The sequence below is a fragment of the Quercus lobata genome, chromosome 2 (genome assembly GCF_001633185.2).
Source record: "Quercus lobata isolate SW786 chromosome 2, ValleyOak3.0 Primary Assembly, whole genome shotgun sequence".
NCBI classification, from domain to species: domain Eukaryota; kingdom Viridiplantae; phylum Streptophyta; class Magnoliopsida; order Fagales; family Fagaceae; genus Quercus; species Quercus lobata.
This window is the reverse complement of record NC_044905.1, coordinates 799,651-823,880: the sequence shown is the minus strand read 5'-3', so window position 1 is coordinate 823,880 and position 24,230 is coordinate 799,651. Positions and strand designations below refer to the sequence as shown.

Here is a 24,230-nt window from a genome sequence, read left to right as displayed (position 1 = left end):
CGACTAGGACCGAATTGAACTAAAGTGGACTTAATTGGACCGAATCTTACTGAAGTGGACGAAATGGGACCTAATTGGACTGAATGGGACTGAAGTGGACCGAAATGTACTGAATTGGACAGAATGAGGTTCAAGCAAATCAGATAGGACCAAAATGGCCTGAATTGTACTGAAGTGGACAGAATGAACAAAATTGGATGGAATGGGACAGAAATGGACCAAATGAACTAAAGTAGACCGAATGGGACCGAACTATATTGAATGGATCAAAATGTTATGTTGATGTGGTTTAATAGGAGTATAGCAGCAATAAATACCATGCTTTGGCTTATAGATATTAATATGGATTTTAGAGACCATTAACTTCTTATGTTGCCACTTTTGAATAACACAAATGCATCACCTTCTAATACAGATTTTAAGGAAAAAAAAAAAAAAAAAAAAACATTTCTACTTCACGACTCATACCTCCTTAGAGTCTATCCAATTGTCCAATTATAGATCACATTCTTAAGCTTAGTAAAAGATAACCATGCACAAGTATATATTTAAGCCACTAAACCAATGTTTATGTGTTGAGTTTCTCACAAGTGTATTATCTTGTGGCGCAAAGGAAAAATGCCTTGCCATTAAATTTGAGATTTAATCTGTGATACGATGGGTTAAATGTATCAATTTTGAGAATATATATATATATATGTATATATACACCCTCTGATCACATCATCAAATTTAATTAAAGTTTACCAAACTGACAAACGTAGCTAAAGGGAACTAAAAACTGAAGTGTCACAAACCAAACCAAACCAAAAGGCATCTACGTATCTAGGAGCAAAATGTGATAATTGAAACTATCCAAATAACAAATTAGGAGATGGCAAATCTTCAAAATTGCTGGTGTCCCAAATACAACAGGCTGCCTTTGAGCTAGTCACAATCAATCCCAAGTTGTTTCATAGTTTCCCAATTCATCATATCAATTTTAAATATCAAAGTTTGTGTATCCTATTAGCAGTATATGATTTTGAATTCTCTCTATATTCATCTTGTGGCAATGGTTTTAACCCAAAAAATTACTAACCAAAAATAAGGTTTAAACCGAACAATATTTTTTTTTTTTTTAGAATACTAAGTATTTTAAGACACATGGAGAGAATGTCTTAAAAAAATTGACAGTGATGTATATTCAAAAGGGCTTAACTCTCGGATACACAACACAACCTTTAAACCAAACAACATTAATTCAATAACAATTGGGAAAAAATCAAATAACTTTTTCCTGCCATATGATTAAACAACTTTAAAAAGGACAAATTTTTACATATAAAATTATTTTTCTCCCCAATAAAACAAGCACACTGCTTTGAATATAAATAGAATCTCAACAGACTCAAGACTCCAAGTTTACAGCTTGGACCCACTTAGTTCACCATATCTTACTAATCATTAACTAAGACAATCAGAGTATTATTTTGAGGACACCTTTGTTGATTACTTGCATCTATAGATCGTGCGTCATTCTGGATTGCACAGCCCATGTAACCAAGTTGCATTTATGGTCTTATTCCAAAGGAATTAGGCAGCAGATATTGATTGAGTCTTCTGTCGAGGTGGGATGCGGAGCCAAAACTTCATCATGTCGTACGCAGTGAAACCAATGGCCACAGAAGGAACAATCTAAGAACATAATATAATCATTGTTAGCAAGACACTTGTGCTTCAAGAGACCAATCACACAAACAAGGTCACCCTTAATAACTTTGTATTCTCTTCTTAACAGTTTAAGTGGTCTATGTACTTGTACTCCACACCTTCAAAAGATTGGTCCAAGTAATCAGAGTCTAAAATTCTTCTTTGAAGCATCAATGATAGATACATCATAGACAGACAAACCTACTTTATTGAACTATAAGAAAAAGAACTACTCTCTGCACATGCATGTTTTTAGTAAGAAATATATTTAGTGAGAACATAACACCACATTGTTGCAGTGCTTCAAGAAGATCAATTAATATATGCTAATGCACAATCTGGCCAACATGAAATCCTAGAAAGCTAACCACAGAAAAATGCAGCAATTACATAAGAATTTAACTAGAAGACAAAATCTTGAAAGGCATCAATCTGAAATCCAGACAGAGCATGTATAAAGTAACTATCAACAATTACCTTTATATAGTTAATGCTTAGACCTGCAAACAATTGTCTCCATCCTTGATTATGAACAATAGTAGTAAGACCTTCCCATGTGTTTCTATATCTGGCACTTCCTTGGAATGAAGGTTGCAAATTTTCAACCTGCAATTGCACCCCACAAGTAATGTAAAACATCAGATCCATGTAACTCATGTTAAAGTATCAACTTGATTTAGCAATTACAATGGCATCAATGTTTCAAGAATGTCAAGCCAATGGACCGCAAAAGCTTTGTGCAAGTTATTTCTTTGCTTGTTGCGTTTGAGCTCAAGCCAACCATTGGTAAGTAAACTTGAGATGCATTATTAATTTTAAATATACTCATCTACAGCCTGAGGTCAATATAGCAACTACATTGTATCTTGTTCAGTAATTAGTTTTAATCCTTATAATTTTAAGAAAGTTCAAGTCTGGCAGTCCAATTTCTTCGTGTATCAGGAATAATTTCATAATTTTGATAGCTATTGCATGTAGTTGACCTCTGGAATTTTCACCCGTAAAATGATTTGTAAAACCTGTACCAAACTGATTAGTTTACTATTTCACCATCATGCAATTCCTAAGAGATTAGCAAACCACCCTTGCTGGTCATTCTAAACTAAGAAAATCTGGATACAGCATGAGTCAAAACATTTAATTAAAGGGTCAAATCTAGGCGTCTACCCCAGCTTTGATATGTTGCTTATAACAATCAAATTTATATATAGCTAATGTCAATGAGTAAAACCAAACCGAGGGAGATAGTATACGTATACAATTATTAATAAAACAGCAACCCTGGCCTGTTCACCATGTCACTTCCCTAAACCAAAAAAATCTATGTATTTGTTGTTGTTGTTGTTTTTTTTTTTTTTTTTTTTTTTTGAATAAATATTATTACTTATTAAAAAAAACCTATGAATCAAATCCTTCACAAAACATGTTTGAAACATATAAAATTGTAGTGACCCAAAAAAAGGAACAACTTTTCCAAATAACAATAAATATCAAAAAATTTAGTTAGTTGTCACGTTTCAAAACAATGTTGAAAACTAGAATCTCGATTGTCTAAAACTTGAGTTCCAAGATAAAACTCGAGTTTTTAAGTCTCGATTTGTAAGCGGATGGGTCTGATGTGGAAAAAAATCCACGTGGAAATCGAGTTCTAAAAACTCGATTTTTATAAATTGCAGAAAAACGCCGCTATAGGGCTTTAAAACGCCACTATAGGGCTTAAAAACGCCACTATAGGGCTCCTAGAACCTTGTATGGGTGATCACACTTATAAAAAAATATTTTACAGTAAAACGCCGCTATAGGGCTTCAAAACATCACTATAAGACTTAAAAACGCCACTATAGGGGAAATTTTTTTTGCATGGAACTCGAGTCTTAAAGACTCGAGATCTATGTGGCATTTTCAGTCCAAATCGTCCAGCCAAACACTCGCAAAGCGAGTCTTTGGAACTCGGGTTTTAATATGGATCTCGAGTTTCTAAAACTCGAGATGCTATTTTCATTAAAACTTTAAAACGTTGCCTAACTTACTACATACTTGCCCATCACACTGCTACTCTACCCATTCCCTCCAAAAAAAGGGGGTCTTGCATTCCATGGAATCCTACATCGCCTAGAGAAGCACATGAGAATGTGTTTATAAGGAATGACATCCCTTCAATGTGTAGAGACCTTTTCCCCCACTACTGTGTGCTTCGGGGGAAAACAAAACCGTGAGGGGTATGGGCCCCGAAGCGAACAATATCTACACAGTTGGGGCGGGGTCGTTACAGATGGTATCAGAACCGGCTCGGTAATCCTGTGTGGGCTCAAAGACACTACCCCATAAAGTGGGCCCTAACAAGGACGTTAGAGATTTAAGTGGGGGAGATTGTGATACCCTAATTTGATTGACTACAAGGAGCTTCAATTGTGATTAGTCATTTTGAGGTATAGCGCAGATGTAGCTAGCATTTTTCCTTGGGTCGTTACAGATAAAATTGTAGTGACCCAAAAAAAGGGAGTCTTGCATTCCATGGAATCCCACATCGCCTAGGGAAGCACATGAGAATGTGTTTATAAGGAATGACCTCCCTTCAATGTGTAGAGGTCTTTTCCCCAACGCAACCTAGGAAAAAACAAAACCATGAGGGGTATAGGTCCTAAAGTGGACAATATCTACACAGTTGGGGTGGGGTCGTTACAGATGGTATCAGAGCCATGCCCTAGTCTTTGATGTGTTGTGTGTTGAATCTCTTATGAAATCTAAAGGTATTTACTTTCATACACACTTAGAGTTATCAAGATCGAGATTTATGTCAAGAACTTGGTGATCGCTTCAGTTGCTGCATAAAGAACTTAAAGAAGATTTGAAAACTTTGAGTGGAGTCTCAAAATCACAAGTAGGAGAACCTGTGGTTGTAGTGGATCAAGGAAAGAAGTAGTCCGTGGACTCGGAGTTGGGTTCAATTGTACAAACTTCAATTCTTTCATAGTGGATTTGTTTTACCTTGAGGATAGCTAGGTTAAATCTTTTCCAAGCTTTTTAACAGTTTGATTTTCTTGGGTTATCATATCGCGTGTTCTTTATATTTCTGCATTATTTACATGATATGATTTGAATATTGTTAACCTAGAACTGAATAATTTATCTAAGTAATCACTTAGCTAAATAACTAGGTTAAACAACTTGTGTTTTAAGAGGTCTAAAAACGTACAAGATATTTAAAATAAACTTTCAAAAACATTACAATATTTTTTTCTTAGGACATAGTCACCAATTTGGAGAAATCTCCTCCAATCCATTACATGGTGATTCTTAAAACCATTCACGTGTATTAAATAACGTGGCTCATTAAATAGGTCGTGTGACTAAAACTACATGCGGATGGTCGTTTCAATTGCCACGTAGTGTGTAGGAGGAAATTTCCATCAAACTAATTTGGAGGTAAACTCTATATATTGGCACATATAATAACAAATTAGATGAATATTTAATACTTATATTTTAAACTAATGGGGAGGAAAGCATAAGAAATTAGATAGCAACTCACAAAGAAAAATCTTTAGTAGCATTAACTACAATCCTAAACAAAAAAACATATCAGTTTTTTGATAAGTAAACAAGAAACATCAGTTAATTTACATTTAATAACTACAAATTCACACTATGCCATAGATGCTCCACCTCATTCAGATAAGACCATATGTTTCATCATTATTATGCAAGATATATACCTGATAAGCATGTTTAGTACGAGCCATATCTAAAGGATATGTGCATAGAACTGCAGTTCCTCCAGCCGCTGAACCAGCAAGAAGATCAATAAGGGGCCCTGTTCCTAAGGCAGAATAGTTGTTCAGGATCCAACACCGATACTCTTCATAAGTCATGAAATGCAAGGCTGCATGAGGAATGATTCGAATGACGCTTGCTCCATTTCCTCTAAAATACATACAAGTATAAGCTAGAATACGTTATTGTGGGATAGATATAATAAATGATTGAATTGAATGAGTGTGAACTTACTTATAGAATCCTTGAAAACCTTCATGCTTCAGTAACTTCTTCAAAGATTGAAACACCCCAAGAGAGTGGAACCCTCTGTTCTGGTCTGTAAATATCCCCACACAGAAAAAGACAGTCAAGAAATTCTGGAAAAAAATTATGAATTTTTAAAAAAAGAAAAGGAAGTATAAAGCACCAGATTTTAGTTTTTAATGATAAATCCAGGCTTCAAGCTTCAAAACAAGCTTTAATACTTATTATAACATACTAAAATTAATCATAGCATGTAAAAAAAAAAAATCACTTTATGTATCAAGTTTGTCTGACTAATCACTTTTAACAAGATTCTAATCATTCTCAAACTACAAATCAAACTGCAACTCCTAATCAATCCTCCTTATTAGATACTGCGTTGAAAAACGCCTGCAGAAAGAAAATACTGAAAGGGACATTGACTGCTTACTATGTAAAAAATCTAAAAGATTGAGATAAGTAGAGAAAGGACCGTCAAGTGAAGCAAATGCATTTTATAGGAAGGGAGACTAACCTCGTCAAGAGGAGCCAAACTCCCATTAATAGCACAACTTCTCTGAGTACAAATAGTCCTCAATCAAAATACTCCAAATATGATAAAATAACTCACCTATTAGTTGCTTTCCCTTTCGAGCCAAAAAAAGCCTTCCCATTACTAGGGGACAACTATACATATGGGTTTTGCCATCCTGCATTAAGATTTAAGCCTATTGTGAGCTTATGCTATGATGGCCTGTTGTATGCAAAATCAACAAACTTTCTATCGTACCTTCCGTCCTTCTCACATCTTTAAACTAAATCAAATTACCTTATCTCTTCTTACCTAATTCTGTCATTCATTGCCATTACAGGTAGGCAAAAATCTCAATAAACTTGGTGACTTCCTTACCTATGTTTTTAAAGCTACCCTGTTAGTTAACCTTTTGGCCTTTCATGATTGTACATCATCCATGGTCCTATTATTATTATTTTTTCCTTAAATAAACCAAATTCCAAATGATACCCATATAATTTATAGCTCCAAAATCAGACACAAAAATCATTACAATCATAACAAGGTTCCAAACTACAAGCAAAACTGTTCATCCTGTCAAATGATCATACATATTCAACATTGCTTTCTCTATTATTTAAACTCATTACTTCTCCCAAACTTTTTCATTTATTTATTTATTTTGATATTGATAAGTTACAAACACATCAAATGGGTTTTCAACCTTAGTCATTCGTCCGAGCAGACTTTCTTCCTTTGTCATGACTGGGATCGTCTTGTCTTTCCTTTTTCTTTGGTTTGCCCCCTCGAGCCATCATGTCGTCCTCAGCGTTCATGTACTTAGTGGCATTGTATAACATGAAAGTAAGTCAGTTTGTGGAAAAAGAGTGAATATGGCGGGGGAGACTGGACCTTCATGGAAGTTAATGAGAAAGATTGAAGAAACACCAATTAATTGAGCATGTTTTTAATACAGTAACAAAGAAAAATATAATAATGGGGCGTGGGGTAACATTAAATTCAGCGGTTGGGCTGGTCAGGGATTGGTGGGTCTGAAATATCTTATCAACCACAAGTCCAATAATTCTTTGGATTAGCTCTCTTTTTGTTTTATACTTTTCTTTATTTATATGAATAGTAGAAATACGTACCTCTAGTGTGTGTATATATATATATTGACACACATATAGGGTGTGTTTGGATAGAACTTATTTTACTGAAACTGAAAATTGAAAACTGAAAACACTGTAGCAAAATAATTTTTAAATGTGTGAATAGTACTGTGGGACCCATTTTTAATGAAAAAATTGATAAAAAATGAAATTTGTGGATCCATGAATAGTGCATATATTCACTGTTCATGGCAGAAAGTCAATATTTGCGGTTACTGTTCATTGAACCGTAACCGCAATACCCCTAAAACGCGTGAAAACAAAAAAAAAAAAAAAAAGAACAAAACGCAGCAGAGAAAACGTGGACGTGAATTAAGTTGAATACAAACACACACATAATCTCATTAATTCCAAACTTACTAAGAAATTCCCGTTAAAGTAGTATAAACTATAATACCTTTGCTCATTTATTTATTTATTTTTATCTTAGCAATGCTAGAAATACACACTTAACATTGTTCATTGTGAATCTAGTGATTCACTCAACATTACTATCTTTCGCATGAGGTTTTTTTTTTTTTTTTTTTTTTAAATAATTTTTTTATGAATAATTATTAACATTATTTTTATTTACACTAATCACAATATATCATTTTAAAAAATATTTAAAAAATTATTATTATCTTTATGAGGTATGAGTAGACTTATTTGTTTCTTTTTATACTCAGTAGTTAATAAAAAAAGGGATTAAAGTAAATAAGATTTTAGATAAGTTATAAAGTTACAATTAAAAATCAAAGATCAAATTCTTGGAAATTAGGACTGTCGTATGTACCATGTAAAGTGATTGTCTTTATTCAGAGGTCTTTGAATACGTAGTGTGTACAATCCCTGTACAAGCATAGTTCTTCTGTCCTACACGGTACACATCCAGACATCCTGGCAGTGACCTCAAAGATTGACATTGACTTTCGACTAGATAGTATTACTAGTGGATATAATCGAGTTTAATAAGACCCCTTATTATAGCAAAGTGGATTACGCACTCATGTTCTTTTCGAGGAACAGGGATATATACATATATATATATATATATATATATATATACACACGTACTAAGTTCGTTGTCCTCATACGACTTTGTGCGTGCAAAGGGTTTTTTTTTGGGTTTAGTATCATAATTTTTTATTCATCTTAAATTAAGATATTTTTTTCTTTTATCTAATTAAACTACACATATAGTAATTTTTATTTTGAACATAGAAAATACATTCATGAAAATGAAAAAAAGAAATGCAGTACAATCAGATATGGAGAGAAAACAATTCAAACACCAACATAAATAAATAAATAAATCATTAAAAAGAAAAAAAAAAAGAGTACATTAAAAATCACATTTTTTTAATAATTCAAAAATAAATAAGAATATATTTGAAAAAATAAAAACAAAAACCAAAATAAATAAATAAACCTGAGATTAGAATTTAGAAGAAAAAAAAAAAAAAAAAAAGAGAAATGTTTAAGTCTTGACTAGCCTCATCACATGTGTCTTGCGCGTTTAATGAGGTTTTTTATTTTATTTTTTATAGTGTCATAATTTTTCATTCATTTCAATTTGAGGTTTACATGTTTTTTCGTTTATATTAAGCATTTAGAACTACTAATACAACCAAGAATGTTATAAGGCTAGTTTCAAAAAATGAACAAATATTACATGTCTTATTTGTAGCAAAAAATAAAAATAAAAAATTCTATGTTTTTATTTTATTATATAATTTTTATTTTGAGAATCTAATTTATAAGTAGATAATATTTTTATATATAAATATATATATATATATATATTTATATAATTATATATGTAGTGTCTATTTGGAAAAACTAGTACTTTTTATTAAATTTTATTTTAAATAAATTAAATTTTAGTTTTTTCTCACACATTTAATATAATAACTACTAAAAATTATATCTTTTAATAAATATAGACAAATAAACAATCCAAAATATTCAAAAAAATAAAAATAAAAAACTAAAATAAAGTCAAAAACCTATCTCATTATTTAACATAACATTTGAGCACTTGGGAATTAGGATTAGCTTCAGCAGGAAAACGTTTATAGATGTCATTTATTTAGTAAAAAAATGGAAATTAAGGTAGGCTTAATTATTAAATTAGTCAACTTATTTAGTTACAATAATATATTTGTTGTTGTTGATAATATAAATAGTTATATTTTTAGTTAAAATTATATGAATTTGATCAACATAAGATCGGGGACTGTAATTCTATAAGTTAAAACATGAAAATTGAATTTCTTAATTAACTTAAAGAGTATAATCTTAATTAATTAATCATTAGCATAAATTTATGAAGTTGGTTAAAAAAAATGTAGTCATAATTTGTATGACTAAGTTACTCAAATTAATATATTGTAAATAAGTTCAAACTTGTTCCACGTTTAAAAAAAAAAAAAAAAAAAATCTAAATATACAAATACAACTTGGTGACAAGTTCAAACTCGGAAATAAAATTAAAAGAATCTAACAAATATATTAAAACTGAGTAACCAGTCGCCAAGACAGCAATAAATGATTGTGATAGCCCATTTGCATGGACAGCCTTACTGTGATTATATAGCACAGTACTCTCCAAAGTTCAAACCAATCTTTGATTAGCAAATGTACGTTTGGAGTCAACAACCAGTTTACATTTACAGGTTAAAATGGTAGCTGAAGGTATTAACTTCTCTCAGTTCTAAAGTAGACCCATTTACATTATTACGTTATAAATATTTGTGGTCCATAACCATAAGGCATGCAAGTTGGCAACTGGGCATAAAAAAGTCTGTGTTGAATATGAGTGCATGCCAAAATAAAAAGGCCCTTTCCTGCATATATAATACAATGGTACTCTTTGTAGCCTTTTGTGACAATGATCTGATCATACCGTGTACGTGAAGTTGTTCATCTCAAAAGGCCTTTCACCACCTCTCGCATTCGCAATGACACTTTCAGCTATTACATATGAGAGTTGAGACCCATAAGCCAGGGTGTCCATATCAACCACTTTCTGTGCTATGACAGTATTAAGACATGTGAGTTTAACTAGCATAAATTTATAACTTCATTTTACCTTTAAATGTAAAAAGTGTAACAACCCTTTATCCAAAGATTAGTAGTAAACCCATATGATACGTGGAAAAACATTATATAATTATTTTATAAAAATATAATGTAAAATTTGTAAGTTAAATAGTGCATGTTGTGAGGGTGAAAGGCCAGGGAGCCCATATCTATGTGTATGTTGGGCCAGGAGCCTAATCCGAGGACGTTAAACAACCCGAGGACAGGTAAACACTTTCAGAAGGGTCTATGTTAATAAGTGAAGAAATGAAATCCGATCAGAGCCACCCCAGGGGTTGTCCAAGGAAGAATCCCTCCTTGGCTAGACAAGGCCGAGGGTAGAGGGTATGGTTTGCCATCAAGAGCAACATTCCGGAAAATTCCATGGAAGATGATTGGTATTAAGAAGGAATAGGACAAATGAAGGCCTTGAAATATCTAAAAGAAAGCTGCTACCATCGCATTGAATGCTCTGCAGCTAACTGAATCATGCTTTTCAGCCTTACAGCTACTCCTAAAAACATTTTGAAGGGGTTGATGGGACAAGTATCAGCACTATCAATCTAAATCTACACATAGATGGTGGAAATGAAAGAAGGAGGATAGTATAAAATAAAGGAGGAAAGGAGGAAAAAAGGGGGGGAGAGACCCATAGCAACCTGGGAACTAGACTTGTAACGAAGCTTTAAGAGCAATATTTAAGAATCAGTCTCCTCGGACGAATCCGAGGACCTTTTTCCTTAATAAACTTCTGTTATCTTTCTTTCTTTGTCATCAAAATCTATTGGCTTGTTACCTAATTCACTAAAACCCAGTTTTCCAACTCATTCTCTACAAATTTATTGTTTTGGGCTTAAATCCATACCTCCGTTAGGCTAGAAGTCCAAACTAGGTCCTTAGACTTGTATTTTTTTAAATATTTTCTATTTTTATAAGTTTTATATAATGGAACATATAATATATTTTGCATTCAATAACAATACATACATATATATATATATATATATATATATATAATATAATAAAATATAATATAATTTAATAAAAAGATTTAAATGGATCAATTTAAGGCTCAATTAATCCAAATGGATTAAAGTGGACCAAATTGGACTGAAGTGGATCGACTAGGACCGAATTGGACTAAAGTGGACCAAATTGTATTGAAGTGGACGGAATGGGGCCTAATTGAATTGAATGGGACCGAAGTAGACCGAGTGGACCGAAATGTACTGAAGTGGACAGAATGAGATTGAAGTGCACCATATAAGACCAAAGTGGACCGAATTTTACTGAAGTGGATGGAATGGGACCGAACTATATTGAATGGATCAAAATGTTATGTTAATGTGGCTTAATAAGAGTATAGCAACAATAAATGCTATGTTTCGGCTTATAAATATTATATAGATATAGATATTAATATAGATTTTAGAGACCATTAACTTCTTATGTTGCCACTTTTGAATAACACAAATGCATCACCTTCTAATACAAATTTTAAGAAGAAGACATTTCACCCTTCAAAAAAAAGAAAAAGACATTTCTACTTCACGGCTCATACCTCCTCAGAGTCTACCCAATTGTCCAATCATAAATCACATTCTTAAACTTAGTAAAAGGATAACCAGATTTTAAGAAAAAAACATTTCTACTTCACGACTCATACCTCCTTAAAGTCTACCCAATTGTCCAATCATAGATCACATTCTTAAACTTAGTAAAAGGATAACCAGATTTTAAGAAAAAAACATTTCTACTTCACGACTCATACCTCCTTAGAGTTTACCCAATTGTCTAATCATAGATCACATTCTTAAATTCAATAAAAGGATAACCGTGCACAAGTATATATTTTAAGCCACCAAACCAATGTTTATGTATTGAATGTGTCGCAAGTGATGGGACTGATGAAATTGGCTACAGATGGGCTCAGCAAGACAGACGAGACCATTCCCCAAAGAAGAGCCTAACAAATGCCCACGTCACTGACGGAGATAGCCGGATCATTCAATGCCGCCAATAATGCCTCGGACGGTTACAAAACTAACTGTACAGACCGTTGAGAGCATATTAAAGCCCCATTACTAGGCAGGAGGCGTTACAAAAGGAAGGCATTAACATCACAATATCAATCACAACAGCTAGAATCCAAGGCAACATATATAAAGCCCTCACACTACTAACACAAGGTACGAAAAAAACACTCTGAAAAGACACTGATTGTTATTTTGCTATTTTGTTTCATTTTACAAAACACTTTCTTGTTCTGACTTTGGCATCGGAGACGTTGTGGCAGACACCACACCAGTGACCACATTGGAAGGAGCGGTCTTTTCATTTACGCAAGTATCCAGTCCAGATCCATCTGGATGTATTCACCTCGACTGACAAGTCATGCTTCATCAGTTTGGCACCGTCTGTGGGGACGATTTTTGTACTCAAGGTCGAAAGCGTAGTTTCCCATCAACTTCCACATTCAGATGGAATCCAATCAAGACTCTACAACTCTAGCTCAGCAAGTTCAGGCTCTTGTGGCCACTGTCGAGGAGCTCACTAGACATAATCAAGAGATGAAGCTACGGCTTCAACAGGAGGAAAACCGGTCTACAGCCCACCAAGAGGATGATGGAGATAGCCTTAGAAAGAGTAACTGGCGAGGACCAACTAGCCCGGATCAACCCTACTCAGACCTTCTCTGGGAGATGAGAAAAGAGATGGATGAGCTGAGGAAGGCCATTAAAGGGCAGATGGATCGGAGTGTGGATAGGATGGTGAGGACAACAGACTTGCCGTTCACCACGGCAGTCTTGGAGTGCTCGGTTCCATCTAAATTCTGATTACCCCAACTTGAGCTTTTTGATAGGCTTAAGGACCCTCTAGACCACCTCAACACTTTCAAGACGACTCTGGGTCTCCAACAGCCCCCTGACGAGATACTATGTCGTTCCTTCCCCACAACTCTCAAGGGAGCTGCAAGGGAATGGTTCACAAAACTACCAAAATCGTCTGTTGAAAGTTTTGAGCAATTAAGTGATACTTTTCTGCATCACTTCGTCGAGGGACAATGACCAAAAAGACCAGCTGACCATTTACTCACTATCAAACAAAGGGAAAAAGAAACCCTAAGGTCGTACGTGAAACGATTCACCCGGGAGACTCTGGAGGTAGACGAAGCTGATGACATAGTGCAGCTGACGACCTTCAAAGCAGGGTTGAAGTCTAGAGATTTTATAGTTTCACTCGCGAAAAATCCACCTAAGACGATGGCGGAGATGCTCTTGAAGGCAAAGAAGTATATGAATGCCGAAGATGCTTTAGCCGCCATAAAGGATGTAGAAAAGCCGGGAAGAAAGGAGGACGATCGCAAAGGATAGAAAAGGGACCGGCCAGACTGACGAATCAACGACGGGGGTAAAAGGAAGGACGAGAAAATCCCCAAAACGGTAAAATTCACTCCTCTAATTATGCCTATTTGATAAAAGTTTGGCACAGATTAAAGATGATCACTACTTCAAGTGGCCAAGGCCGTTGCATTCATCCCCCAACGTCCGTGACAAAAACAAGTACTGCCGGTTCCACAAAGATCATGGCCATCACACAGAGGATTGATGGGACCTAAAAGAACAGATAGAGGAGCTGATATGGAAAGGAAAGTTGCAGAAGTATGTAAAGAAGGGGGAGCCCAGCAGGTTCAGAGACGGCAGTAAAAGCCAGCACGAGTCATCATCCAGGGACAAAGATCACCCATTCCAGCCCCTACGGAATGTGATTGGGGAAATAATGACGATCGCAAGGGGGCCATTCACAAGAGGGTCATTCAGATCCCTCAAGAAAGCATGCCAGAGACATGTGAACAACGTCCACATGGTACCTCCGCTCAAGCATAGACGAACGAACCAAGATATATCCTTCAACGAGGAAGACGCAAGGGGGATGAAGCAGCCTCATAATGACCCCTTGGTCATAACACTCACGATTGAAAGGTTCAATACCAAGAGTATCCTCGTGGACAATAGCAACTCCGCGGATATCATCTACTTACCCGCTTTTCAACAGCTGAACCTAGATCCTAGAAGACTGCACCCATTTGACTCCCCCCTCGTCAGCTTCAGCGGAGACAAGGTATACCTCAAGGGCATAGTAACATTGACGGTGACAGCGGGGACATACCCGAAGCAGTTGACCCATCAGTTAGACTTCTTAGTGGTGAATTGCCCCACATCATACAATGTCATCATTGGAAGCCCCACACTCAACAAATGGAAATCAGCCACCTCCACCTATTGCCTGAAGGTGAAGTTTCCAACAGAGAACGGTGTAGACGAGGTAAGAGGAAATCAAGTCTTAGCCAGAGAATGCTACCAGGCCATATTGGCTACCAAGGAGAACCATACTTGGACGATCGAAGAAAAGGAAGAAGATAAAGTAGAAGCCTTGGAAGAAGTGGAGCTGGTAGAAGGAAAGGCAACCAAGACAACAAGGATAGGAACGACATTGAGTCCCGAGTTAAGGTTAAGGCTAAGGCTTATTCAGTTCCTTAAGGAAAACCTTGACGTCTTTTCATGGAGCCATGAGGACATGCTTGGCATATCGCCAAAGGTTATCGAACACAAGTTGAACGTGAATCCCGAAAAGAAGCCCGTCCAGCAGAAATGACGGGTCTTTGCCCCAGAACGGAACCAAGCCATCACAGACGAGGTTAACAAACTATTGGCAGCAGGATTCATACGCAAAGTGAATTATCCAGAATGGCTCGCAAATGTCGTCTTAGTGAAGAAGGCAAACGGGAAATGGAGAATGTACGTGGACTTCACGGACCTCAACAAAGCCTGCCCAAATGACAGTTTCCCCTTACCAAGGATAGACCAGCTAGTTGGGTATAAATTACTAACGTTCATGGACGCCTTCTTAGGATACAACCAAATAAAGATGGTTGAAGAAGACCAGGATAAAACTACTTTCGTCACAAGTCAAGGGCTCTACTGCTATAAGGTAATGCCCTTCGGATTAAAAAATGCAGGGGCAACCTACTAGAGGCTGGTGAATAAAATGTTCAGCAAATAAATTGGAAGGAACATGGAAGTATATGTGGACGACATGCTCGTCAAGAGCAAAGAAGAACTGACCCATCTGGACAATCTAAAGGAGACGTTTGCCACGCTCAGACAATACCAAATGAAGTTGAACTCTAGTAAGTGTGCCTTTGGTGTAGCCTTGGGAAAGTTTTTGGGATTCATGGTGTCCTAGAGAGGAATAGAAGCGAACCCGAAGAAGGTGCAAGCCATCCTCAACATGACGTCACCCAAGACCATCAAAGAAGTCCAAAAACTCACAGGGAGGATCGCGACACTTAATAGGTTCATCTCTAAAGCGATGAACAAATGCCTACCCTTCTTTAAAATGTTGAAACAAGCTTTTGCCTGGACTGACGAATGTGAGGCAGCGTTTCAGGAACTCAAATGTTACCTTAGTAATCCACCCCTCCTAAGTCCGGCCAAGCAAGGAGAAGACTTATATCTGTATCTGGCAGTATCAGCTACGGTAGTAAGTGCAGCCCTAATTCAGGAAGAGAACAAGAAGCAGCTCCCAGTTTATTACATTAGTCAGGCTTTCCAAGGGGCTGAGGCTAAGTACTCAAGGATTGAGAAGAACGCATTCACATTAATTGTGGCCTCACGCATATCCCATCTTGGTAATGACGGATCAACCCATCAAAAAATCCATGAACAAACCCAAGGCGGTACGGAGAATGGTCTAATGGGTGATTGAACTCAACCAGTTCGACATCAAGTAACACCCTAGAACAGCCATCAAAGCACAAGCCCTTGTGGACTTCATTGCCGAGTTCACCTCCCTAGAAGATGGTAACCCTACCTGTGAGATAGAATAGTGGACGATCCAGGCTGATGGTTCGTCAGCTCAAAAAAGAGGGGGAGTGGGGATCATCATAATCACCCCCGATGGAGAAATGCTCAAGTATGGAGTCCGATTGAAGTTCCTAGCCACAAATAATGAAGTCGAATACGAAGGAATACTGACGAGGGTAAGACTCGGGAAGGCACTCGGGGCTAGGAACCTACTTATCCAGAGCGATTCAAAATTAGTAATAGTGTAGATCAAGGAAGAGTATGAAGCAAATGAGGAAAGAATGCAGAAATACCTCCAACTGACAAAGCATCTAGCCCAGGAGTTTGATAAATTGGATTTCGTGCAAGTCCCAAGAGGCCAAAACATGGCAGCAGACGAGATTGCAAAGATGGCCTTGTCAGAAGAAGGATCAACGAGCATGGAGTTAGATATGGAGGTCCAAAAGCACCCTAGCATTGAAGAAGTCCCAACATTTGCGATCCAAAGCACAAACAGCTAGATGACACAGATCGTATCTTTCCTCCAAGACGGACACCTCCTTCAGGACGCCGAGGAGGCCAAGAAGATCAAGAAGAGGGCAGCCAGATTCACGATCCTAAATGACGTCTTATACAAGAAAGGCTTCTCCATGCCTTACCTGAAGTGTGTCAACAAAGAAGAGGCCAGATACGTCCTAGAAGAAATCTACGGAGGAGTTTGTGGAGACCATGCTGGTCCTAGATCCTTGGTAAGCAAGGTCATCCGAACAGGTTATTTCTGGCCTACTATGCAGGTAGACGCAGTAGAGCTCGTCAAGAAGTGTGACAAGTGCCAAAGGTTCGCGAACGTCCAGCAACTTCCAGTTGAGAAACTGACGATGATAGCATCTCCATGGCCATTTGCACAATGGGGAATCGACATCGTCGTCCCGTTGCCCTAAGGTAAATGTCAAGTAAAATTCCTCCTAGTTGCTATTGATTACTTCACAAAGTGGGTTGAAGCAGAGGCACTAGCGACCATCACTAAATCAAGAATTCGGAGCTTCGTATGGAAGAATATAATTTGCAGGTTCAGGATTCCAAAGATCATATCAAATAATAGGGGGCAGTTTGATAGCCAAGGTTTCAGAGATTCCTGTTCAGGCGTAGGCATCAAGAACCAGTTCTCATCCCAGGGCATCCACAAGCGCATGGGTAGACAGAGGTGATGAATCGGACACTACTTAGGATTATCAAAACTAAACTAAACGACGCTAAAGGTGCCTGGCCAGAAGAGTTGCCCAACGTCTTGTGGGCCTACAGGACCACGACAAGAACCCTGACTGGAGAAACCTCCTTCAGACTCACCTATGGCATTGAAGTAGTAATCCCAGTCGAGGTAGGAGTAGCCAGCATCAGGCGAGAGGTTTTGCACAAAGTAGAAAATGACAACGGCGATCAGTTACGAATCAACCTGGATTGTCTAGACGAAGTAAGAGACAAAGCTTCTAGCAGAATGACAGAATACCAGCGGAAGATGGCTGAATACTACAACAAAAGGGTAAAGCTCAGACGACGTGATATAGGCTACCTCGTCCTGCGCAAGGTCACCACGGCAACAAGGGACTCGGCCCAGGGAAAGCTTAGACCCACATGGGAAGGACCCAACCAAGTCGTCCACTACTCCAGGCAAGGTAGCTATCACCTAGAAACCCTGGACGAACAGAAACTCCCGCGGCCATGGAACATTGAGCAACTAAAGAAGTACCACCAATAGACGTAACAAATAAGTGTATCCATCCTGAAATTAATAAAAAAATTATTCAGCTAATGTCTTCGTGCAAGCAGGTCTAATCAACTATAAAATCAAAAATAGCAAAGTAACAAGATTCCGCCTTGATGGATGTAAGTTACTGAGGAAACCACAAATAAGACAAGATTTCTTAAATGGGTGTAAGTCACACAATAAAACGGTTAAGTAACAAGATTTCGCCTTGACGGATGTAAGTTACTAATGAAACCACAAATAAGACAAGATCCCTTAAATGGGTGTAAGTCACATAATAAAATGGCTAAGTAACAAGATTCCACCTTGACGAATATATGTTACTAACGAAGCCACAAGATCCCTTAAATGGGTGCATGTCACACAATAAAATGACGAAGTAACAAGATTCCATCTCGACAAATGTAAGTTACTAACGAATCCATATGCAACGGCAAAATCCCTAAGAGGATAAAAAATAAAAAAATAAAAAAATAAAAAATGGACGAGAACCTTGCAACAAATCAAAACAAAGCTCAGGCTGAATTTGAGCTCCCCTGAAGAGTTGTGAGTTGCAGGGAATCAACTAAGTAGCAGATCAATGACGGAGGAAGAGGAAAGTTACAACTAAAAATTTTGCTAAGTACAAGGCACGGACAAATGTAAGACATCACAAGCATATGACGAACCAGTAAATGCAAGTAAGTACACAACCATAAATTTAATTAAAGCCCAAAAACAACGAGCAGTTACCATTGTGTTCACATCTAAAGGCCCATAAACACTGGGTTATAAATATTGTTCTCAAGATAGATTAAAAGGAGATTGTTCTAAAATTAGATTTACAAAAAGCCCAAAACATAACGGGCACCCAAAGAAACAAAAGAAAAGAGAAAATTTTCATAAGTATCAGGTTCAAGGGTCAGCAGCAACGTCATCGCCAGTAGCGGCGTCATCAGCAGAAGCCTTCTCGGGAACATCATCCTCAAGAGCGGAAGATTGGGCAGCCTCGTCCATCACCATCTCCTAGTCCACCACTTTAAGATCCAAGTTCTGTAGATCAACTCCAATGGGATGCTTGACGAGGTATCTCCTCAGAAGCTTAAAACCTTTAAAGTACCAACTGAAGAGCACAGTGTTGTACTCGTTCGTTTGCTGGAAAGCTTCGACGGACTGGGCGGCAATAGTCTTAAGCTTCTCCTTAGCTGCCAGAAGCTAATCGTCCTTCTCCAGAGTTAACTGACGCTCAGCTCGGAGATCGTTAGTCAAGGTCCTAGTGTTTCCTTTAAGTGTTGGCCTTGTGCATGGAGTCGATGAGCTTCTTCTTCAGCGTAGAATTCTCCTCTTCCAAGGCCTCCATCCTGGATGTTAGGGATGCCACCTTGGCCTCCTGAGTGTGGTACTCAGAAGCAATATGGAGACTCTCCCCCAACACCTGAAAAGAAAGCTGAAACTGAAATACACACGAGCTGTTTACTTGGACAAATTTATAGACTTGCTGATTCGCGACCACTTTGAATGGCACACCAATAAAGACCTTCAGGTCCTCAACAGTCACGACCCCATACGCCCTGTCCACAGCCAGCCTTTCATTGTCCCAGACGATGGACAAGCGAAAATTAGCTTTTCCCTTCTCCTTGCCCGATATGCGCGACCTTTTTGATGAAGGAGTGGGGATCTCTTCAACTGAAGTGGCTGGAGAGGCCGTCCTCATAGTCTCAACACCAGAGACGATGGGAGTAGCAGAAACAACTCGAGTAACGGACGGACCTTTCCCCGTTACACGTACCCCCTTCTTCCTTATACTGGACAGCGGCTCATCCTTCTTGGATCTCATCTTTGCATACATATCCTTGTTAAACCTAGTCGTCATTTCTGCAAGAAGAAAACACTTGTCAAAAATCCAAATTTTAAAAGAAAGTCAATACTGACGATCTCAAACATTGACGAACTTAATACTTACTCTTTTTTTCTTCAATACCAAGACCTCGCAAAACGTAGGAAGACGGGTTAGGACCAAGATGATAGAAGGCAAGGGTCTTCAGATCTACCAGGTCGTCCCAATTTTCGATTGTCAGGGCGTACTCTATCGCCTTCTCAACATGCTCCTTATGCCTGCTTTTGAGCTTAGGCCGTCTCTTAACTGCACAAAACAAGAAGCAAAGGAATCAGTGACGATAACAGCAAATATAACAAAACTAAAAACGACGGGAAGAAATACTGACGCACCTAAGGTCGGGGTTCCCCACCGATGAAGCAACCTCGGGATATCACCCCAATCCCTGCTAAAGGGAGTCTCAAAATCATCCCCGGACATAAAGAAAAATCTTGATTTCTAATACCTGAAGGACGAAGGTAAACCCTTGACAATCCTTGTTTTCCTCTCCTAGGGCACTAATTCATAATACACGTACTCTTTAGACCCTTTCAAACGATACATGTGGATGAGCTCACCCACCTTAATCATATCCCTGATAATAGTCAACCATATTTCCATATAGTTAACCACTATCCTCCATGAGTTAGGCTTAAGCTGCCTGGGGGCAATACCAAAATGATCCAAAAGCTCCATGATGAACGAGTGGACGGGGAACCTAAGGCCACAAGTGAAGGTAGCCTCGTATAAGCATACCTCACCAAGAAAAAAGTGGCAAGCCCTATCCTCGTCATTGGGCCGACGAACACGAACCCTCTCCGAAAATTAAAACCTACCTCTAAATCTACCCACAGTGTCAGCATCCAGCCCATATACCTCCTTGAGGGCGTAAAAAGCACTAACCTCTCAAGGGCCAGTGTAACGGCCCCACCCTAACTGTGTAGATATTGTCTACTTTGGGGCCTATACCTCTCATGGTTTTGTTCTTCCCCAAGTTGCGCTGGGGAAAAGGCCTCTACACATTGAAGGGAGGTCATTCCTTATAAACACATTCTCATGTGCTTCCCTAGGCGATGTGAGATTCCATGGAATGCAAGACCCCTTTTCTTTGGGTCACTACAATCCACCCCACTTACGGGCACACACGTCCTCGTGTGTGGGGCCCACACTTCTAGCTAGGGCATGGCTCTGATACCATCTGTAATGACCCCACCCCAACTGTGTAGATATTTTCCGCTTTGGGGCCCATACCCCTCACAGTTTTGTTCTCCCCCAAAGCACACAGCAGTGGGGGAAAAGGTCTCTACACATTGAAGGGAGGTCATTCCTTATAAACATATTCCCATGTGCTTCCTTAGGCAATGTGAGATTCCATATAATGCAAGACCCCCCTTTTTGGGTCACTACAGATATTGTCCGCTTTGGGGCCCATACCCCTCACAGTTTTGTTCTCCCCCAAAGCACACAACAGTGGGGGAAAAGGCCTCTACACATTTAAGGGAGGTCATTCCTTATAAACACATTCTCATGTGCTTCCCTAGGCAATGTAGGATTCCATGGAATGCAAGACCCCATTTTTTTGGGTCACTACATGCAGAAACGACAGTATCTCCCTCCACCGGGTCACCATTAGATGATAACCCAGTGTCGAGTTCACTAGATCTAACCTCAAACATCGTCCCCCGCTCTCTTACCAGACCCTTAAACCAATCAATAGATTGACGAAGCAAAGGACACAACTCGACCAATACAACGCCCAAACTGTTACCCTCAAAAACAAAGTCCTCGAGGTTTGGGAAAACACCTAAAGACCCCCCCAAACGCGCAAAAAGGAAAGAAACTGAGGGGGAAGCTATCCTCACCTCAGAACTACTAACCATGGACACTTGGAAAAATGCAGAAGAAGGAGGTAAATACTGAAAATCCCAAAAATCAGAAAACAAAGACAACTACAGCGAAGGAAAGAAAAAGGAAAAATCAGAAACTTACAACAGATTACAAAGAAAAAGAAAAAAGGAAATAGAGGAAAAGGAAAAAGAGAAACATACCTCGAAAAGGTGCAGCGCAATTGGAAAAAGGAAGTCGCCGGAACAAAGTTGGAATAGTCGCAAGAACAAGCGAAGAAGAAGAGACTCGGAGCAATGAGTAAAGAAATTGGGAAAAGTGAAGGGGGAAACCAAAGGAAAAGGAAGTTTAAAAACTGAAGCCCAAACAACTGAAAAGCAGCGGGAAACCCAAGGGTCATGCAAAAAACCCCACCGATCAGCACGCGCCACGTGGCCACGACGCGTGTGGCGCCGCCACTACGCATTTAATACAGCACGAAATCCCAAGAGTCATTTACAGTCCAAATCACAAAATCTAGGGGCAGCTGATGGGAGTGACAAAATTGGCTACAGACGGGCTCAGCAAGATGGACGAGACCATTCCCCTAAGAAGAGCCTAACAAATGCCCACGTCACTGACGGAGACAGCCGGATCATTCAATGCCGCCAATAATGCCTCAGACGATTACAAAACCAATTGTACAGACCGTTGAGAGCATATTAAAACCCCATAACTACGCAGGAGGCATTACAAAAGGAAGGCATTAACATCACAATATCAATCACAACGGCTAGAATCCAAGGCAACATATATAAAGCCCTCACACTGCCAACACAAGGTACAAAAAAAAACACTCTGAAAAGACACTGATTGTTATTTTGCTATTTTGTTTCATTTTACAAAACACTTTCTTGTTCTGACTTTGACATCGGAGACGTTGTGGCAGGCACCACACCGATGACCACATTAGAAGGAGCAGTCTTTTCATTTACGCAGGTATCCAGCCCAAATCCATCTGGACGTATTCACCTCAACTGACGAAGTCACGCTTCATCAGCAAGTATTATCTTGTGGCGCAGAGGAAAAATGTCTTGTCATTAAATTTGAGAATCAATCTGTGATACTATGGGTCAGATGTATCAATTTTGAGATATACAAGTCATAGAATATATATATATACCCTTTTATCACATCATCAAATTTGATTAAAGTTTACCAAACAAACTAACGTATCTAAGCTAAAGGGAGCTAAACACTGGAGTGTCACAAACCAAAACAAAAAGCATCTATGTATCTAAGAGCAAAATGTGATAATTTAAACTATCCAAATAACAAATTATGAGACGGCAAATCTTCAAAATTGCTGGTGTCGCAAATATAACAGGTTTCCTTTGAGCTAGTCATAATCAATCCCAAGTTGTTTCACAGTTTCCCAATTCATCGTATCAATAATAAATATCAAAGTTTGTGTATCCTATTATCGGTATATGATTTTGAATTCTCTCTTTATTCATCTTGTGGCAATAGTTTTATCCCAAAAAATTACTTACAAAAAATAAGGTTTAAACCAAACAACATTAATTCAATAACAATTGGGAAAAAATCAAATCACTTTTTCCTGCCATATGATTAAACGACTTTAAAAAGGACAAATTTTTACATATAAAATTATTTTTCTCCCCAATAAAACAAGCACACTGCTTTGAATATACATAGAATCTCAACAGACTTGAGACCAAGTTTACAACTTGGACCCACTTTAGTTCACCATATCTTTCTAACCATTAACTAAGACAATCATAGAGTATTATTTTGAGGACACCTTTGTTGATTACTTGCATCTATAGATCGTTCGTCATTCTGCATTGCACAGCCAATGTAATCAGGTTGCATTTATGTATAAGAGGGATTGGTGTAGGACCTCTCATATTGGATAGGTCCCACTCGGGTCACCCCATCCCCATGTCGACCCATACCAACTCTGCTATACACCTGGCTCGAAATTATTAGCCCATGGGTAAACGTTGAGGAAGGTTTTGTCAATGAACACAGGCATTTAAGTCAATAGGGGCCGGTGCACGTCGATTCTCGATAGGGATATTTGTCCAAATAAGAGCTCCGCTATAAGGTCTTTTCTGCAACTTCTAACGAGGAATCAAAGTTGTTAAGAACTAGAAATCAATTGGCACACTTTTCTTACAGTGTCTATTATTGAAATACAAATCTTCTGTATCACATTTTGTGATACACTTTATGTTCTACTAATCACAATTTGTCATGTGATTTTTTTTTTTTTTTTCCATTTTAAGCATGGAATACAAAATATGGTACAAAGAATTTCTATTCTTATTACTGATGATGGTCCCCAGTCGAACTTGATAATATTGGCGCTTTAGTTTGTATTTATCTCTTGCTTAGTTACCATAAAAGAACAACCACATGCCTGAGTCAACGCATGGCCTTCCATGATCTAGTCTTTGCTCATTGTAATAGGCCT

General features: G+C 38.1%; 1 long non-coding RNA gene across 1 annotated transcript; it reads right to left on the bottom strand.

Annotated features, from left to right (window-relative positions):
- Positions 1-1,259: 1,259 nt before the first annotated feature.
- LOC115969771 lies at positions 1,260-2,548 on the bottom strand. Its single transcript, XR_004087069.1, has 2 exons — positions 2,170-2,548; positions 1,260-1,677 (listed from the first exon to the last, which is right to left on the bottom strand). It is a non-coding gene; the product is annotated as an uncharacterized LOC115969771 (long non-coding RNA).
- Between the last annotated feature and the right edge of the window lie 21,682 nt (positions 2,549-24,230).